General features: G+C 34.9%; 1 protein-coding gene and 1 pseudogene across 1 annotated transcript in view; one reads left to right on the top strand and one right to left on the bottom strand.

Moving 5' to 3' along the window:
* RIT2 (Ras like without CAAX 2) overlaps positions 1 to 22379 on the top strand; it is a 590607-nt gene that overhangs the window by 427951 nt on the left and 140277 nt on the right.
* On the bottom strand, positions 12307 to 13526 carry LOC114899944 (annotated as a pseudogene).

The raw sequence follows: 22379 nt of genomic DNA on the forward strand, positions 1-22379 counted from the left end.
AAGTATAAGCTGGGACAAAGTGAGAGAGTGACATGGACATATATACACTACCAAAATAATTTATATTTACATCTTCTATTTCAACCTCTTTCTGATTAAGTAATTTACACACTTTTGTTAGAGGATGACAGACATTGATAATGAGAGCCAAGGCAATTTTATTTCCTAGACAGTTTGATAATATCCCTGTACCCTTTTGAACAGATGGAAACTAAGTTAAGTTGTGGGTGATATGTATTAATCGAACAAAGAATGAAAATATAATTAATAAGTGACAATCAGACATGCACCATAACAGAAGGTGAATCTGGAAAGATCCTGAAGGAATACCTCCTCTGAAGGAAAATTTAAGTTATAGACAAATTACTTGCATATTTGCCCTTAGCAAATAAAAGTTTTTATTAACTCCTTGATTGGCTGGAAGTAGCCTGGAACAATGGGGAAACACCACAGAAATGAAATTTAGTAGGAATAAATGTGGTCTTAACTTTATGCTTATAATAATTATTTATATGAATACAGGATGCAGGATGTGCAAGACCTGGGTAACAAGTTTAATGAAAAGCTCTGGAAGGTTGAGTGAGAACAGAGACTCAATGTGGCCTAATGGTATAAATCAGCTGATTAAGAGCTTGAGAAATCTGAGGCTGAATTAATAAAAATAAGGAAATTGCTTTCTTGTACAATCATGGAAACATGTACATATTGTATAATATTAAAAGAGACTATTAAAATTCACAAATGGAATGGGAAATAAATATGACACAATCTAAATTAATATACTTATTCCACTGGTGTGATGTTATTATTGAATGGTAGATTTAGAACTATGTAGAGAAGGTAAGGTCTTAAAGGAAGTTTAGGGTATGCAATCTGAAACCCAGTGTTTAGATTAGAATTCAGATTAGCCTTAAATTTGACTCTAATTTTGAGTGGCCAGGATATAAAGGGAAAAATTATGGGTATTATAGTTTTATTGTTAGATAAAAGAGGCAAATCATCAGGAGTAAGAAACAGTTTTTTTCTAGAAACCACATTTCACCTAAATTCATCATATAGCTCTTTATAGAAGGAAAGCTAGAAAACAAGATTTTATCATTCTGTAATTTTAAAACTGTACATTTTCCTAAATGAACCTAATGATTTATTTAGTTTAGATTTTCAGATGAGAAGCTGCTGTAATTCCAACTGAAGGCTGTTCTTTTTTACAAGTTTAAACTGTGTAAGGGATGGAAGATAAAGGAAAATATGTGTAAGCATCTCTTTTGTCTGTCACAATTATTACGCTTATTATATGAAATTTTTAACGGGGTTTTCATCAGAGTATTCATTGAAACATTGCCATTGATATCACTCACTCTCATTTTCTTTCTCTTCCTAAATCTATCACATCCTTCTACTTAGGATCCTTATATGCAAATCTCTCCCTCCTCTATGGCTCATAGAGCAGCATTCAGGTCTCCTTACACAGGAAATTTTTGCAAATTTCATTGTGGAAATGCCAGTCTTAACTTTGAAAGCTAGTCTAATGGTAAAGGACATCAGCTTTGCTATCTGACAGATGTAGTTTTTAATCCCTCATTCTAGCACCCAAGCATATTGTTAAATATCTCTAAACCACAGTTGTCCCACTTGGGAATGACAATATCCACTTTGGAATATTGTGAAAGTTAAATGCAATATATGTCAAAACTCTCACAGCAGTTCTTGTTATATAGTAAGTAGGGTTGCCAGAATTAGCAAATAAAAATACAGGGTGCCCAATTAAGTTTGAATTTCAGATATACAATAATATTTTAGTATAAGTATGTCCTGTGGAAATAAATAAAGACCAGCACATGATAATAAACAAAGGCTATTCATAGCAAGGGAGTCGGCCATTGTTACTTGGATTTTGGCAGTAGCTTAAAGGTAGGCAGAGAAATGAGAAAGCTTTACAGTAGAAGAAAGGAAAGTTTTCAAGTATGCCCTGATAGAGGCTGTTGGCAAGAGAAAGCTGCAGGCGTATTAACTAGAAATGGGCAACCTATGTGATTCATTAGGGGTACATATTTTGCTTCCTGCGGCTGATTCTAAATTATAAGCAGGAGCAAATTAGGGAAGCTTAGTCAGCTATTAATCAAGTCCTGGCCATTGTAGGCTGATTGTTAAAAAACATTATTGCTTAGATTTCTGGATTGTCCCTAGAGATAGCAGTCTGATTTTGCATAACTCTGACTTATAAGAGTCTGACTTCCTGGACTGGTTATTGTAGATAAGGGATTAGTTTTCTTGACAGGTTGCCAAAGGTTGTGGGTCAGAGTTCTATTTTCATATATGGTCTATTGTCCATTTGTATATTCAGTCTCTCAACCAAAAATATTGCATTGTGTTCTGAATTTTAGCTGGCAACACTAACTTAAAGTATCAATACTAGCTAAATGGTTGATGCTATGTTACTAATATTCAAATGACAATGACATTAAATATTAATCTCCCAAGAGCACTTGCATTTTATAAGACCAATGAGAACACAATACTTTAATGTGACAAAGTCAGTCTCTTATGATGTAATTCCAGACTATGAAATTTTCTTGAGAGAACTTTTTAGGTCAATCAAGTCTTCACTATGCTATGAGCCATCTGCTCGTAAAGTCAACTGAGACCAAGACAAGCTTTTTCAGGTTGAGGAAACAGTTTAGAATAATGAGAAAGCATGTGGCTTTCAAGCAATTCCCATACCTCTCATTTCAGCAAAGTCCAGTATTCTCACTGTATTTTTTCTTTCTTCGCTCTCTCCTTCCTTTGTAATGTTTATTGGTTCTGCTTCTTTTATCCTTTTCCATTGATTGATGGGTGCCTGTAATTATGCACTAGGGGTGTTGATCCTGAAGCAATGGCCCTCTAATGGAGGTCAGCTGAAGTTAGATATGTAGCTTGGCCCTTTCTTGATTTTTAAAACTTTGTTTATTGGAATTTTGCTGTTCTCATTTTCCAGTGTCCACTGAATTAGTTTGGGATGAAGGAAGATTTTTAACGTGTTTACTAGCTGATCTAGTTTCTGTTATGTTAACATCTTCCTTGTCATTCTGAGCTGAGTGTTGTGATACATATTGCCAGAACCCATCTGGCTTGAGTGAGTTGTTGCTGGAAGTTGTTCTAAAGGTGAGGTATGCACTAACTCTGACAAGCTCCTCTTCTCAAGTGAGGGAAATTTATGCATGTCAGTTTCAATAACATATGCTGGCTTTTCTGATGATTATCTCTTTTGGTTGTAAATAATAGCTGAAGCAAACCATCTAGTGCTTGATCAGAACCCATGGGTTTTAGGGTTTCTAAGTGAGGCCACAGGTTTTCAAATTCTGAGACTTCATAGAAGATACTAGACATTTAAAAATGTAACATGGTTTATAGGGAAAACACCGCAAGATGAAGAAATGAGGTTTTTGACCCAGAAAGAGCTGTTTTTGACACTTCATAATAACGCTGCCAGTAGAAGAAAAAGAAGAAGGAGAAGAAGAAAAACAATGATTTGTCCCAAATTCCAGTATTTTTTAAATTCATGTTCCTTTCATGTAGTTGTGTTCCAAATCTAGAGATAATCTTGTTGTTAGAGAAGAGTTTGACAAGTTCTTATTGGAGAAGGGTTTGGCAAATTCTTAACAAATCACCTAATTACTCCGAATAGCATTTCTGTTCAAAGTAGCCCCCTGAACCTGTCCATGAACAATATTAGTATATGCTGAGATAAGTACAGAACTTGAAGGTGTTTCAAAAATTTTATAGCAATTTAACACTGTCATGATATTCAAGGGCATAATTAGTTGAATTGTTCCCCTGAAGACGGTTTAGATCATTTTGAATATGATTGAATACACGTAGTAAGTTGCCTGTGGCTTGAGCTAAATAGGAGACAGGCACAGTAGGACTCTGTATCCATCTGTGATGGCTGAAAAAATAAAAGAAAGAAACAAACAAAAATAATCCCCCCCTACAGATAGTTTGCAAAACCATGCATTAGTGAATTTAGTGGGTCTGTCAATTTCTTCTCTTAGTCACTGCCTGTAATGCACATAGTCACAGAGTCCTTACCATCAGGAACAACATTCTTGACATTTTTCACCTTGGGGGAATCACAACATATTTTAAAAGCTGTGAGATACTCAAATCATAATTCATTTCATTTTGAAGGATGCATGGGATAGAGAATGATATACCATCTCACAATAATTTGGTACTTTCAAAGTAAAGTAAACATTACCAGTACATTGCTATTCCTCAACAGGAGCAAAAAAAAGCCTGGTATCATATTCCTCTCTTTTACTGTTTATATTTCTATGGGTTTAATTTTCCTTTTCCTTGTTTTTATTAACCCAGCATGGGAAAATATGACTTACTGTCCCCAGAAGAAGTCTCCCATTACTACCATTCTGTGGTAAAACTCTAAAGAAAGTGAAGTTTGCCTACTTTGCTTCCTTATCACCTTTTTTTCTTCTGTTGTCTTACTTTCTGATCTCCAGTGCCCAGGGCTCTCATGCTGACTTCTAGTCTCTGTGATGATTCCCCAGGCAAAGACCCACAAGACAGAACAAATAAGGGATAGCTGAACCCCTATCCCCACCACCCTACTCTGTGTAGTTTCCTTGAGCTTAGCTCAGACACTGATGAGTCTAAATCTAAATTAGCAGTTTTGTGATTCATTGTTTCCAGGGAGATATTAAACTATTTGTGACCTGAAAGACAAGGAAGTACGAAGACTTTTTTGGGAGAAATAATGCAAGATCAAGTGTGAGATGAACATTTACTAATTTATTTTTGTCTGGTTAAAATTTGTATACCATATGGATTATTACTATCCCAATTTATTTTCTGTCCACAACTCTGAAGTGAAAATAGTATTTATATAAGAAATAAGTAACTCCTTATGTGAGAAACAGGATATTACACCTAGAAAGGGAACTTAATAATCATCTCGTTCTCCACCATCATTTTACAAAATAGAAAAATGAAGCCCTAAGAAGTGAAATAATTTGGATACTTTTACTGCGTTATTGTTAGTAATGAAACAATTTCATATTTGGTTGAATACAAATTTATTAATTAGTTAAATAATTCCATTTGATCAAACAACAAATATTCTGGCCAGGACAATATTATACCCATTAATTTACACTTCTTTATTAATCTCCAGTCATTTTGAAAGTATATGTTCCCCATGAATTCTAATGTTGGCTCCAAAATTTACAGGCATTCATTCCTTCACATTGAAAACCTTGTTTTTGAAAGTTATCATTATAAGGTACTATTCCAACTTTGTGTTTCTCTGCACATTTGTACATGTCCTTTTGGCCTATCTACTGAATCTTGGGCAGAAACCTTTTAAAAACAAGTAAAAGTGGAAGTTTTTAAAAGGGAATGTCATCATAGGTTTGTAATGTATAGAGCGGTGATTATAGTTAATAATACTGTATTGTATATTTGAAAGTTGCAAAAAGGATAAATCTTAAAAGTTTTGGTCACAAGAAAAAAAACATTTGTAATTATATAAGGTGATAGTTAACTAGATTTCTTTTGGTGATCATTTTGCAATGTATACAGGTATTGAATCATTATGTTGTATACCTGAAACATAATGTTACATGTCAATTATGCCTCAATTAAAAATTATACAAATGTAAATTTAAAATAGATGAATAAAAGGGAAAGGAAAATGAGTAGAATGAACTAATGTAATATTTGGAGAAATGTCTTTACAAGTGCATGGAGTGTGGTCAAAGCAGAACAGATTTTCAGAATAATTTTGACTTGATATTTTACTCTAGTTAGAAATAGTTAAACATGAGATATATAAATTGGTAACTTCATGGATTATAATTTCATATGGACCTCATGTAGAATTATTTTTCTCCTTATGTGGAACAATAGAATGAGGACAGTTTGAAGACTCCTTCTTGACCAGTTCTTTCAGCAAATTTAAATGAATTTTGTTTTGTGCTTAATTTATCAATCATGTCTGTTATGAGACTAATTTATGTCGAGCATGTCAAAAGCATTCTAAAAGATGCAATGAATTCACCGTGGCATCAACTGCTTTTAGCTTAATTTGTAGGTACGTATTTCAGTAGAGAAAATATGGAACATACCTATTGGAGTGAGATTTATCCATTGTATAACTGTATATTTAAAATTTCTTTCAATTGATTTTTTTATTTCTATAATTCAAAATCCGTATTACTTAATAGAAATGTATTTACATATACATAAATATATATAAATCTTCATTGGAAAAAATTTTTGAAGGCTATTCAAAACCATTGTAGAAGTCTCTGTGTGTGAGAGAGAGACAGAAAGAAAGCAAGCAAGTGGCAGCAAAATTCTAAACTTTTCATTATACACCATTGCATATATAAATAGTGGAGTTGCAAATATCCAGTAATATAATTTATCCAGTAATATAATTATTGAGTAATATAATGGGTCAAGTTCAGTCAAAGTGTTATTTCAGAAATAAGACAGATTTTAGGTCTAACCCATCCATTTATAGCTGAGAAAAACTAAGGTTCACGTAATTCATAGTTTACATGTATTGCCCAAGTCTACAAAAACAGATAAATTCTAGACTGCAGACTATTTGATTCTCAATCTAGAAAACTTTCAACTATATCATGGACAAACCAGTCAGGGACCTTAGACAAAATAATCAATCCTATTCTCTCCTCCTCATTAACTTATGTAGTAAATGAGTTTTGCCTTTAATTTATTTATAATTCCTGGGAAAGAGAAAAGTTTGAGGGGAGAAGATGAGGCTGATGGAGTTGAATCCACACCCACTGGGGGCTGGGTGGGCAAGTTGTGTAACTTCTCTTTGTTTGCACTTCCACCATGTAAAAGAGAAGCAGTATGTGCTTTGAATGATTGTTAGAAAGGTTAAAATAGATAGCACATTTTAAATTACCTGGCACCAGGCAGTCAGAGCAACTCACTTCTTCTCCCTTTCCACTTTTCTCAAATTTACACCTTTTTACTATTGTCTTCCTGTACAATCTTTCTGTACAATCTTCTTGTGAGCAGTACAGTATCATATCTATTTCCTTTTAAAATTTTCTATTAATGCTTATGAAAATGCTGGGCACAGTTTGTACTCAATAAATACTTACTGAATTATATTGACTGGTTGAATTGAATCAATCAATAAAAATACATTGAATAAGTGACTGTAGCTTAATTTGTAATTGAGATAACTTCAGATTTTGACTCAGCAGAATAAGTATGAGTGATCCATGACTTTCAAGATGCATGATCACAGGTACAAGTTATTTTACTTATTTTAGTTGACCTAGAATATGTGAATGTATGTGTACTGTAAAATGCTATACAAATTAAAATAACTTTATTGCTGACAGAGTTTATCCTCTCATTTAAAAAATGAGACTTGCATTCAGGGTCATTTTACAATACTATTTCTTGGGAGTACACGTAAAGTATATTTTGACAGTGAGAGCTGCTTGAAAATTACATTAAATAAACTTAGAAGGAGAATATCTGTTTTCTCTTTCACTTTGTGGGTAGGGTGGATAAGTTTAGTTCATTGATGGTTTCCACTTGATATTTACCATTATTTGGAAATAGCTTGATCACATATTTATTTTAACACCAGGTCATTTGTTGCTGCCTCAGACTCAAGATTAAACCAGATGGTTGAATTATTTCTTATCTGTGCCAAACGCTAAAAGATTGAGTCAAACTAGTAGCACACACTAGACTAAAAGCTGCCTCCTCACCATCCTTTTCTCTGATTCCTCATTTCCAACCCATTTCCAGCATTTCCTGTACAACTGCTCTTCTGATAATAGCATGCCCTGAAGCTTTCTCCTCTGAGTCTGCATTTGACCTAGGAAAAGAAAGTTGAGTATAAAAATAGAAGACATGACACACTGTGGCTTGTTCTTATCTGATTGTTTGTAAGATCAGAAGAAAATCAGGTGGTGTTTCAAGACTGGTCATTCAAGTTAATAACCTAGAAACAAAGAAATCAATGAAGAATCAGAGCTGTTGCAGGGAAGAGGAGAGGCAGCAAAGAGCAGGGAAAGGGTTAATCACTCAAATTATTTTCCAAACTAAGATTCAAACTCTATGTTAGGGAGCAGGAAAGAAATAATAGTCAACCCTCCTTGGGCATCACTTTCCAAGTTTAGCTTGTGTTTATATATCTGTGTTCCATACCTACAGGAACTGGGTCAAATATAAGACTTGTTAACATTCACAGCTGCAAACAATTTTCTTCTTTCTGCCTCCAGTCCTCTCATGTCCCTTGACTCTTCACATTTTCTGCTCTTTGGGGGCTATCCCTTTAGGGCCTCAAACTAACCCTGCCTCTACTCTACTCTCACACTGAGCATAACCCCTTCTTGTCACTTAGAGGAAAGGATCCAATAAACCATTTTTCCTATCAAAACAAAAATATCCCAACTACCAGTAGATTTAAATTAAAAAAAAAAATCAATGAGTACAAAAGGACAAATCTGGGAAAAAAGCAAAAACAAAAACAAGAGCTAGTTTTGTGGAGAAGGAGAACTTCCTACTGTCCTTCAAAACAATCTTCCTCTGAAGTATTTTCTTGTTTAGATATAAAACCCGCTTTATGAGAAAACAAGTGTTTTAACACTGAGATGATCCTAAGCACAGATGTTTAATTTGTTTTATTTGAGAAACCATTCCTGCCTCTTATAGTATACACAAAGAAAGGAATAAACTGACAAACACACTCGTTTACATAATCTGTTCAGCTTAAAATGATAATTAGTTAGTCCCAAGCTATGATGTACAACTCAGCAGGCAAAAGTAATTTTAAAATCATTAGACGTATACATCATGGTCAGGAGGTCAGCACACTTGAATTTCATTATGCAATAAGGAAAAGTACTTCCAGTTCCTACATCTTTGTTCTGTGCCCTTATTTAGAAGAGTAAATTAGAAAATACTGTGGGAGGAATAATCCATTTCTACCAATTACTTTCCAAAAGAAAGTAAAATTGGTGACCCAGTGATTCTGATTTTAAGTGGGTACTTCAATCAACATCAATTCATTTAATGGTCCTAGAAAAGAAAAAGAAAACAGCAGGTTACCATCAAAAACATCTATAATAAACCCATTTAAACACTACCTTGCCTCAAATTCTTGTAGCACCCATTGTTTTACATTTACAGGACACTCAGGCAAGATGGACAGAATGATGGGGAGAATCCCTGATTTCTAGTTTAATTTGGAAGCCCTATTTTCAGCTCCAGATTATTAGGAAAATTCTGTCTTTACTCAGTTCCAGTAGAGCTTGGGTCTATACACTTTTAGGATACAGAGTTTAATCTTCCACCACTATTCCAGCAAATTCCGTGAACAGACAGTGTATAGTTTCCCCTGGGGCATTTATGAAGGCTCTTCCTTCTTGGAAAATTCCTCAGCACCTGGCTGAAGTCTCTACTGAAGTTCTCACCCTGTCCATTTATGTGAATCATGTGAAAACATTACTATTTGACCATCTTATAGTGGAGAGTAGTATAAACTCCACTCCAAATAACTATTGTGAATAGGAAACAACTGATCAGACAGCACCAGGCTACAACTAGGCAGCAAGTAGGATGTTTTCTTAGCCTAAATTGGCTGTTGCTTTTGAAACTCAGAAATTGTACAAATAGCTCTGTGATATTAACTCATGTTTTCACCTTTTCAGATAGTGCCTTTATCAGCCTGCCCCTTGAGGGAGTGAAAACTGCTGGCAAGGTATTATCCCTAAGTTCTGCCCATGAGAATCACATGGTAAGGGGTTGTGGTGCATTATCTCTCGAGAACGAAAGTTGGACAGCTCTGAAAACTCTTAAAAATTCTCATTCCTTAGTTGCTTCTAGTAATTTTTATTAATCCCCCCCCCCCACCTTTTCCTCATCCATCTCTCATCTTCTCAATATTTGATGTTTTTTCATTTAAATATGGCTTTCTTCAACCTTATTTTTTATACTACACTCCTATTACTATTACTTTTTAATTTTATTTACTTTTTTATTTCAATTTTGCCATAGATTTATTTTCTGGTATTTTAACTCTCTAAGTTATACCATATTATATATATATTGCTTTTGCTACTCCTACTACTATTTATTTTAGTTTTAATTACTTTTTAATTTCTATCTCCTCACCTTACACACTTCTTATATTTTCTTTGTTTCTTGTCATTTTGTACTTTTTCTTAAGTTTCCTTGAGTTTGAGTGCTTTTTTTGCTGATTTTTAAGAAGCATATCTAGAAAGATGGTGTTGGTTTGAGAAATTCTAATCCAACAACAAATAGTCAGGGGACCTTTCTTGACATTTAACTGCTATCACATGCACCTCAGTACCAGAAGCCACACCTGAGCTCTCATCCTCACCCTCAGAAGATCTCCCTGTCATTTAGGCTCCACCTAGAGATACAAGAAACACAAAGGTCAGCTGTCCAATGAGGGCTAATGTATAGGTAACATAATGTGATGTTTTGTGAGGGTATTATTTCTTGGCATCTCACACTGTCTAGACTTTATATAAGGAGATGTGTGTTTTATAGTATTAATGCTAATTTTACTTTTGTAATTATAGTTTTTAAACTATGCTTAAAACTCTTCCAATTGAAGCCATGAACCACAAAGGTAAAAAAGCAGGTCTTCCTCAAAGAGGTGACTTTTTTTCTCTCTACCATCTTCCTCTGCCAGGATGGTTTTGCTGAAATATCAAATAGAATCAGATCTCCAGAGAAAGGATCAATGTAAAGGAAACAGTCAAGATTCTAGCATCAACCAGTCTCTAATATACTTACTTCCATATGTCCAAATGGTTCCTCCAACAACTTAGGCAGGGTCCCAAGGAATTTCTCTCAGTGCTCACTGCCAATAGACCAGAGTGAAAAGGCTTCTTAAAACTGGCAACAGCTATGCCCTTGTTGGAAGAAACTCTTAGTTTTTCAAGACTTATTTTAGATAGTGTATTCCTCTCCTGAATATCAGAGCCTAAAAAGAAGGATGGTAATTTCATTTCTAGAACATAGATTTAATTTTTTGGTAACATGACAAGGCTGAGGCTAGGCTTTTTCAGTTTTCAGTCTGTTTCCCATGGGAGAGCAGGATTCTATAAATCTTTAGTCTCCAGGCCATGATGACAATTCCCTTGACTTTCCACATTTGTTTCCCTGGAATTGATGTTGAGTGTCCTTTCAAGATACCACCAAGTTTCAGTTCTCATGCCATGAAAGGTCTTGGGCCATTAATATCCAACTTGGCTTATTGATTTCTTACACTAACTCTACAAATTTCATTGCTTTAATAACCAACTGCTTTTGTTAATTTCTGCCAAAATGAAGGGCTACATGACAACTGTTCTAAAAACAAAGTTATCACTCTAAATAGAAGCCTCTCATCATATAACTGAATGGCAGTTGAGAAACTTACTGGCAAATTAAACAAGTCACCTAAGTATATATGTTGCAAACAGGTGATTTTTAAGGATGTTCCAAGTAATGTTCAGGATAATATATTTATTCTAGTAGCACACAAGTGTGAGTTTTATTTTAACAACTGCTGTAACAGTTTGATAATAATAGCACTCTATAGAATTTATATATATATATATATTAGTATACAAATATTTTGTGTTTATATTAACAAACCACTCTCCAAAGTTGTAAAAATGTATGTTATTGCCAGCAGGGTCTCAGAGTTCATTACCAAAATACATTCTTATCAACATTTTGTACTGTCCAATTGTTCCTTTTTTTTTTTTTTTCTTAATGTGATGGGGATGAAATGGTATCTCAGTGTATTGTTTTTTTTTCTGTAAACTACATTTATTGAAGGCTTATTGAACACTGGGCACATCAGATACAAAAGATATGGGATAGGGGCAGGTAAGAACTTAAGAAATTAAATATACACATTAATGTTACCACTAATTCTAACTACTAGGGAAGTACAAAATTTTTACAAGTTATAATTTATAGTGAAATTTTGATGCCTGTCAAAAAGATAAGCTACACATACAATGCAATAGAAGTGTTTTAAAATTGTGCTTAATATCATAGAACTACCCCAAAATGCATTGATAAAGTGCCTATACAGCATTCATTCTTTTTATACACATATATTTCACCTTAAAGATTGCTTGTAAAGTACAAATACTTTGACTTCATTGCTGAGAAATCTATGGTAAACAACTATATATGCAGTTTTTCTAAGAAACATCACAGCATTTGTAGTCCATCTCTCTAACTTCTATCTTATTTTTAGTTTCCCTTATTCTTCAGAACTGTTTATATTACTTTTGTCAGATCATCTTCTTCAAGTTTCTTGATTTCATTTTTTAAACAATTTATAGTGTCACAACTTGCTTTTAATCTTTCTTTAAGCTCTGCAATTTCAAAGCTTGTTTGTTTGTTTTTTAACATCTTTATTGGAGTATAATTGCTTTAAAATGGTGTGTTAGTTTCTGCTGTATAACAAAGTGAATCAGCTATATGTATACATATATCCCCATGTCCCCTCCCTCTTGCGTCTCCCTCCCACCTTCCCTATCTCACCCCTCTAGGTGGTCACAAAGCACCAAGCTGATCTCTATGTGCTATGCAGCTGCTTCTCACTATCTATTTTACACTTGGTAGTATATATATGTCAATGCTACTATCTCCCTTTGTCTCAGTCAAAGCTTGTTTTTTTTTGTTTGTTTGTTTTTTGTTTTTTTGTGGGATTTTTTTTGCGATACACGGGCCTCTCACTGTTGTGGCCTCTCCCATTGCAGAGCACAGGCTCCGGACGCGCAGGCTCAGCGGCCATGGCTCACGGGCCCAGCTGCTCCGTGGTATGTGGGATCCTCCCGGACCGGGGCACGAACCCGCGTCCCCTGCATCGGCAGGCGGACTCTCAACCACTGCGCCACCAGGGAAGCCCAAAGCTTGTTTTCTTTTTCTTTTTTTTTTCCCTCAGCTTCTAATTTTTCTCTGGTTTTTACTTGAAGTTCTGCAAGTTCTGTTTCATGCTTATAGGCTCCTAAAGTAAGCTGACAAGATGTTAATAATTGGTGCATTATTGCTGTTGGGTCTTGAAATATCATTTCATCATAGAACTCTGAAACCACTGACTTTTATCCCAGCATTGCTTTGGTGTTTGATTGAAATAGTTTTAATAAATATTACAGGGTTAAGGTCTTTCATTAGGATCAATGAAAAATATTTTGATGATTATTTCAAATTCATCCCATCTTGTTTCAATAATTTCATATGGAGGCTTAGTGACAACTCTAAAAGGACTGCCATAACTTTCATGTAATTTAAAATGGATTTTCTTCACATATGCTGAAATATCCTCATTTCTATTGAATATATGATTTTACATATACTGTCCACTGATGGGTGTGACCATCCTCCTCTATTTTCTTTCCAAAATATTGAGCAACATTACCATAAACTATTGGTTTAATGATAGTAACCCCCTTCACTCTCCTGCCAGAGTCAAGCCCAAATTCGGCCATTCTCTTGAACAAATTGTCCTACTGAAAAGCCTCCGCTGCTAAGGAGAGACCAGGGCCAGCAGGCTCACAGCACCCCTCAGAGGCCCGGCTCCTCCCACACAGGCCCAGGAGGAGGGTTTCTGGCTAAAGGAGAATGAGCCAGCAGGACTCAGGACACTGAGGAACCACCAAATCCTCAACATGGGCAGCATCCCTCATTATAGTTTTATTTTATATTTTTCTCTATTATTATGAGATTGAACAACTTCATATGCTTAGTAACAATTACATTTTATTCTTCTGTGAATTGCTTATTCATAGCCTATATCTACTTTCCATTGTGTTGCATTTCCTTCTCCTACTGATTCATGTGGGAGGTCATTTTTTCCCCAAAATTAATTCCTTGTTTGTTTTATGAAGCAAATATATTTACATAGGTTGTTACTTATCTTTTAATTTTTAGTGTTCTTGGATTCCTTTGTTATGAAGTGTTTGAAGTTTATACAAAAATAAGTCTTATTTTGTGTATGATTTTTGTCTTTTGAGACTGAGTTAAGAGATCTTTTACTACCCTGAGATCTTAAAGTCAATCTCTTATAATTTCTACTAAACGTTACAAAGTTTTGCTTCTTGAGTCTTTAACCCAATTGATATTTATTTTGTATTTGATTCAATACAGGAATAAAATGCTATTTTGCTTTTTTCTTCCAAATAGAAAGCCAACTGTCTCGAGCAGAAACAAGAATAACTACAATCCTGCAGCCTGTGGAAAAAAAACTGCACTCACAGAAAGACAGACAAGATGAAAAGGCAGAGGTCTATGTACCAGACAAAGGAACAAGATAAAAACCCAGAAGAACAACTAAAAGAAGTGGAGATAGGCAACCTTCCAGAAAAAGAATTCAGAATAATGATAGCAAAGATGATCCAGGACCTCAGAAAGGCAAAGATTAAGAAGATGCAAGAAATGTTTAACAAACACCTAGAAGAATTAAAGAACAAATACCTAGAAGAATTAATGAACAAACAAACAGATGTGAACAATACAAAAACTGAAATGAAAAATACACTAGAAAGAATCAATAGCAGAATAACTGAGGCAGAAGAAGGGATAAGTGTCCTGGAAGACAGAATGGTGGAATTCACTGCCACAGAAAGTAATAAAGAAAAAAGAGTGAAAAGAAATAAAGACAGCCTGAGACTGCTGGGACAACATTAAACAATAACATATGCATTATAGGGGTCCCAGAAGGAGAAGAGAGAGAGAAGGGACCCAAGAAAATATTTGAAGAGATTATAGTCAAAAACTTCCCTAACATGGGAAAGGAAATAGCCACCCAAGTCCAGGAAGTGCAGAGAATCCCAGGCAGGGTACACCCAAGGAGAAACACATGAAGACATATAGTAATCAAACTGACAAAAATTAAAGACAAAGAAAAATGATTGAAAGCAACCAGGGAAAAATGACAAATAACATACAAGGAAACTCCCATAATGTTAACACCTGATTCCTCAGGAGAAACTCTACAAGCCAGAAGGGAGTGGCATGACATAACTACAGTGATGAAGGGGAAGAAACTACAACCAAGATTACCCTACCCAGCAAGGATCTCATTAAGATTCGATGGAGAAATCAAAAGCTTTACAGACAAGCAAAAGCTAAGAGAATTCAGCACCACCAAACCAGCTCTACAAAAATGCTAAAGGAACTTCTTTAAGTGGGAAACACAAGAGAAGAAAAGTACCAACAAAACAAACCCATACCAGTTAAGAAAATGGTAATAGGAGCATACATATTGATAATTACCTTAAAGGTGAATGGATTAAATGCTCCAACCAAAAGAAACAGGCTTGCTGAATGGATACAAAAACAAGATCCATATATATGCTGTCTATAAGAGACCCACTTCATACGTAGGGACACATACAGACTGAAAGTGAGGGTATGGAAAAAGATATTCCATGCAAATGGAAATCAAAAGAAAGCTGGAGTAGCAAGACTCATATCTGATAATATAGACTTTAAAATAAAGAAAGTTACAGGAGACAAGAAAGGACACTACATAATGATCAAGGGATCAATCCAAACAGAAGATATAAAAATTATAAATATATATGCACCCAACATAGGAATAATACATAAGGTAACTACTAACAGCTATAAAGGAGGAAATCAACAGTAACACAATAATAGTGGGGGACTTTAACACCTCACTTACACCAATGGACAGATCATCCCAATAGAATATTAATAAAGAAGCACAAGCTATAAATGACACAGTAGGCCATATAGATTTAATTGATAATTATAGGACATTCCATCCCAAAACAGCAGAGCACACTTTCTTCTTAGTGTGCATGGAACATTCTCCATGATAGATCACATCTTGGCTCACAAGTCAAGCCTCAGTAAATTTAAGAAAACTGAAATCATATCAAGCATCTTTTCTTACCACAGCACTATGAGATTAAAAATCAATTATGGGGAAAAAAACATAAAACACATACACATGGAGGCTAAACAATACATTACTAAATAACCAAGAGATCACTGAAGAAATCAAAGAGGAAATCAAAATATACTTACAGACAAATTACAATGAAAGCATGATGATCCAAAACCTATGGGATGAAGCAAAAGAAGTTCAGACAGGGAAATTTATAGCAATACAAGCCTACCTCAAGAAACAAGAAAAAGTTCAAATAAAAAAATATAACCTTACTACTAAAGGAACTAGAGAAAGAAGAAAAAGAAAAACCCAAATTTAGTAGAAGGAAATAAATCATAAAGATCAGAGCAGAAATAAATGAAATAGAAACAAACAATACAATACCAAAGATCAATGAAACTAAAAGCTGGTTCTCTGAGAGGATAAACAAAATTGATAAACAATTAGCCAGGGCTTCCCTGGTGATGCAGTGGTTGAGAGTCCGCCTGCCGATGCAGGGGACACGGATTCGTGCCCCGGTTCAGGAAGATCCCACATGCCGTGGAGCAGCTGGGCCCGTGCGCCATGGCTGCTGAGCCTGCGCGTCTGGAGCCTGTGCTCTGCAATGGGAGAGGCCACAACAGTGAGAGGCCTGTGTACCGCAAAACAAAACAAAACAAAACAAAACAAAAAAACAATTAGCCAGACTCATCAAGAAAAAGAGGGAGAGGACTCAAATCAATAAAATTAGAAATGAAAAAGGAGTAGTTACAACAGACACTGCAGAAATTCAAAGCATCCTAAGAGACTACTACAAGCAACTCTATGCCAGTAAAATGGACAACCTGGAAGAAACGGACAAATATTTAGAAAGGTCTAAACTTCCAAGGGTGAACCAGGAAGAAAGAGGAAATATGAACAGAGAAATCACAAGTAATGAAATTGAAAGTGTGATTAAAAATCTTCCAACAAACAAAAATCCAGGACCAGATGGCTTCACAGGTGAATTCTATCAAACATTTAGAGAAGAGCTAATACCCATCCTTCTCAAACTCTTCCAAAAAATTGTAGAAGAAACACTCCCAAACTCATTCTATGAGGTCAACATCACCCTGATACCAAAACCAAACAAAGATACCACAAAAAAAGAAAACTACAGACCAATATCACCGATGAATATAGATGCAAAAATCCTCAAAAAAATACTAGCAAACAAAATCAAACAACACATTAAAAGCATCATACACCATGATCAAGTAAGATTTATGCCAGGGATGCAAGGATTCTTCAATATATGCAAATCAATCAATGTGATACACCATATTAACAAATTGAAGAACAAAACCATATGATCATCTCAATAGATGCAGAAAAAGCTTTTGACAAAATTCAACACCAATTTATTATAAAAACTCTCCAGAAAGTGGGCATAGAGGAAACCTACCTCAACATAATAAGGACCATATATGACAAACCCACAGCAAACATCATTCTCAATGGTGAAAAATTGAAAACATTTCCTCTAAGATCAGGAACATGATAAGGATGTCCACTCTTGCGATTATTACTCAACATAGCTGTGGAAGTCCTAGCCATGGCAATCAGAGAAGAAAAAGAAATAAAATGAATACAAATTGGAAAAGAAGAAGTAAAACTGTTAATATTTGCAGGTGACATGATACTATACATAGCAATCCTAAACATGCCACAAGAAAACTACTCAAGCTAATCAATTAATTGGGTAAAGTTGCAGGATACAAAATTCATGCACAGAAATCTCTAACATTCCTATACACTAATGGTCAAAAAACTGAAAGAGAAATTAAAGAAACACTCCTATTTACCACTGCAACAAAAAGAATAAAATACCTAGGAATAAGCTTACCTAGGGAGACAAAATACCTGTATGCAGAAAACTATAAGACACTGACGAAAGAAATTAAAAATGATACCAACAGATGGAGAGATCTACCATGTTCTTGGATTGGAAGAACCAATATTGTGAAAATGACTATACCACCCAAAGCAATCTATAGATTCAATGCAATCCCTATCAAATTATGAATGACACTTTTTACAGAACTAGAACAAAATATCTTAAATTTTTATGGGGACACTAAAGACCCCAAATAGCCAAAGCAGTCTTGAGGGAAAAAAAACGGAGCTGGAGAAATCAGACTCCCTGGCTTCAGACTACACTACAAAGCTACAGTAATCAAGACAGTATGGTACTGATACAAAAACAGATATATAGATCAATGGAAAAGGATAGAAAGCCAAGAGATAAACCCATGCACCTATGGTCAACTAATTTATGACAAAGGAGGCAAGGATATACAATGGAGAAAAGACAACCTCTTCAATAAGTGGTGCTGGGAAAACTGGATAACTAAATATGAAAGAATGAAATTAGAGCACTCCCTCACACCATACATAAAAATAAATTCAAAATGCATTAGAGCCCTAAATGTAAGGCTGGACACTATAAAATTCTTAGAGGAAAAAATAGGAAGAACACTCTTTGACATAAATCACAGCAAGATTTTTTTTGATCCACCTCCTAGAATAATGGAAATAAAAACAAAAATAAACAAATGGGACCTAATGAAACTTAAAAGCTTTTGCAAAGCAAAGGAAACTACAAACAAAACAAAAAGAAAACCCACACAATTGGAGAAAATATTTGCAAATGAATCAATGGACAAAGGATTAATCTCCAAAATATATACACAGCTCATGCACCTCAACATTAAAAAAAAAAAAAAACCAACCCAATCCAAAAATGGGAGGAAGACCTATATAGACATTTCTCCAAAGAAGACATACAGATAGCCAAGAAGCACATGAAAAGCTGCTCAACATTACTAATTACTAGAGAAATGCAAATCAAAACTACAATGAGGTATCACCTCACACCAGTTAGAATGGGCATCATCAAAAAATCTACAAACAAAGAGAAAAGGGAACCCTCTTGCACTGTTGGTGGAAATGGAAATTGGTACAGCCACTATGGAGAACAGTATGGAGGTTATTAAAGAACAAAAAATAGATTTGCCATATGACCTAGCAATCCCACCACTGGGCATATACCCATGGCTTTTGAGAAAACCATAATTCAAAAAGACACATGAACCCCAATGCTCATTGCAGCACTATTTACAGTAGCCAGATCATTGAAGCAACCTAAATGCCCATTGACAGACAAATGGGTAAAGACGTGTGGTACATATATACAAAGGAATATTACTTAGCCATAAAAAAATGAAATTGGGTCATTTGTGGAGACATGGATGGACCTAGAGACTGTCATGAAGAGTGAAGTAAGTCAGAAAGAGAAAAACAAATATTGTATATTAACGCATATAGGTGGAACCTAGAAGAATGCTACAGATGAACCAGTCTGCAGGGCAGAAATTGAGACACAGATGTAGAGAACAAACATGGACACAAGTGGGGAAAGTGGAGGTGGGGTGGTGGTGGTGTGATGAATTGGGAGATTGGGATTGACATATATACAGTAATATGTATAAAATGGATAACTAATAAGAATCTGTTGTATGTAAAAAAAAGAAAGGCAATTTTCTCAAACACAGTTTGTTAAAGCATTCTTATTTTACCCCCAAATTTCTACTACATCCTCTAAAGTATAACATTGTCCATACAATTGTCAGTGTCTCTTCTGATCATCCTTGCACCAACATTATTCTGTTCTAATTACTGTGGAAAGATAAGCATTATACTGAACCTTGAACTCACTAGGTCAAGTCTTCACTCTTTGATTTTTGTTTGCTTTAAGATTTGCATGCTTGTGGCTTCCCTGGTGGCACAGTGGTTGAGAATCTGCCTGCCAATGCAGGGGACACGGGTTCGAGCCCTGGCGTGGGAAGATCCCACATGCCACAGGGCAACTAGGCCCATGAGCCACAACTACTGAGCCTGAGCATCTGGAGCCTGTGCTCCACAACAAGAGAGGCCACAACAGTGAGAGGCCCGTGCACCACGATGAAGAGAGGCCCCCACTTGCTGCAGCTACTGAAAGCCCTCTCACAGTAATGAAGACCCAACACAGCCAAAAATAAATAAATAAATAAATAAATAAAAAAGATTTGCATGCTTGGACATTTTCATGTGAATTTGGAGAACTGACACATTTTAAATAACCCAGTAACTATCATAATCATTATTCTCTTGTAAGTTTTCAAAAATATATTGTAATTTTCTCTTTTAAATACCTATAGTTTTGTTGTATTTGTTCCTGAGTATATCAGGAATAGTATATAGTTTATAGTTTATTTTGCTAACATGAATTTATTTTTTCATATTTTATTTTTATATTTTTTATTAGTATGTGTAAAAAAATAGTAAAAATACTATTGATATTTGATAATGTATATTATATCCAAAAAATTTGCTGAGTTCTACTAATTCTTTTTTTTTTTTTTTTTTTTTTTGCGGTACGTGGGCCTCTCACTGTTGTGACCTTTCCCACTGCAGAACACAGGCTCTGGACACACAGGCTCAGCGGCCATGGCCCACGGGCCCAGCCACCCCATGGCACATGGTATCCTCCTGGACTGGGACACAAACCTGCGTCCCCCACATCGGCAGGAAGACTCTCAACCACTGCGCCACCAGGGAAGCCTCCTTTCTACTAATTCTTTTATTCCTTCTCAAAAATCTTAGTATATTCTATATAGATAATCATAATGATATTTATAAATAGCATATTTATTCCAACTGTGAAATGTCTTTTTAATCTTGATACTGCCTGGGCTTCCTGTATAATATTAAATTGTTGGGGTGATAATTCTTTCACACATTCTTGCTTTTTTATTGAAATGTAATTGACTTAAAATATTATATTACTTTCAGGTGTACAACATAGTTATTCAATATTTTTATGCATTACAAAATGACCAACATGACAATCTAGTTAACATTTGTCACTATACAAAGTTATCACAATATTATTGGCTATATTCCCTGTGCTGTACATTACATCCTTGTGTTTCATTTATTTTATAACAGAACCTCTTAATCTTCCTCACTTATTTATTTCTGGGCTCTCTACTCTGTTCCCTTGAGATATATATATATATATATATATATATATATCTCACAACTTTTTTATCCACTCATCTATGGACATAGGTTGTTTCCATTTCTTGTCTATTATATATAATGCTGCAAAAAACATTGGAATACATGCATTATTTATAATTAGAATTTCTGTTTTCTTCAGGTAAACACCCAGAAGATAAATTACTAGATCATATGGCAGTTCTCTTTTTAATTTTTGAGGAACATTCCATACTGTTTTCCAAAGAGTCTGCACCAATTTACAATCCCACAAATGGCACTCAAAGATTCCCTTTGCTCCACATCTTCACCAAAACTTCTTACTTTTATCTTTTTGATATAGCCATTCTGACATGTACCATGTGGTATCTCACTGTGTGTGTGTGTGTGTGTGTGTGTGTGTGTGTGTGTGTGTGTTTTAATTGGGGTATAGTTGCTTTATAATGTTGTGTTAGTTTCTGCTGTACAGTGAAGTGAATCAGCTATATGTATACATATATCCCATGTGTTTTGAATTTCCTTCCCTTTTAGGTTACCACAGAGCATTAAATAGAGTTCCCTGTGATATACAGCAGGTTCTCATTAATTATCAATTTTATACTTATTAGTGTATATATGTCAACCCCAGTCTCCCAATTCATCCCATCCCCTTTTTCCCCCCTTGGTGTTCGTATGTTTGTCCTCTGCTTCTGTTTATTTCTGCCTTGCAAACAGGTTCATCTGTACCATTTTTCTAGATTCCACATATATGTGTTCATAAGCAATATTTGTTTTTCTCTTTCTGACTTACTTCACTCTGTCTGACAGTCTCTAGGTCCATCCACATCTCTACAAATGACCCAATTTCATTCCTTTTTATGGTTGTGTAATATTCCACTGTATATACCACATCTTCTTTATCCATCCGTTAATGGACATTTAGGTTGCTTCCATGACCTGGCTATTATAAATAGTGCTGCAATGAACATTGGGGTGTATGTACCTTTTTGAATTATAGTTTTCTCAGTAGTAGGATTGCTGGAAAAAAAAAACTAAAAATAGAATTATCATTGTAGTTTTGATTTGCATTTTCCTGATGATTATTGATGCTGAGAATATTTTCATGTGTCTGTTGGCCATCTGTATGTCTTTCTTGGGAAAATGTCTACTCAGATCCTATGCCTATTTTTATCAAGTTGTTTTTTTGATGTTGAGTTGTATGAGTTATTTGTATATTTTGGATATTAACCCCTTATCAGATATATTGTTTGCAAAAATATTTACCCATTAGCAAGCTATCTTTTTGTTTTGTCCATAGTTTTCTTCACTGTGGAAAAGTTTTTAGTTTGATGTAGTATCACTTGTTTATTTTTGCTTTTGTTTTCCTTGTCTG

This window comes from Monodon monoceros, unplaced genomic scaffold (genome assembly GCF_005190385.1).
Source record: "Monodon monoceros isolate NGI ecotype Baffin Bay Population unplaced genomic scaffold, NGI_Narwhal_1 Super_Scaffold_1, whole genome shotgun sequence".
In the NCBI taxonomy this organism is placed as follows: Eukaryota; Metazoa; Chordata; class Mammalia; order Artiodactyla; family Monodontidae; genus Monodon; species Monodon monoceros.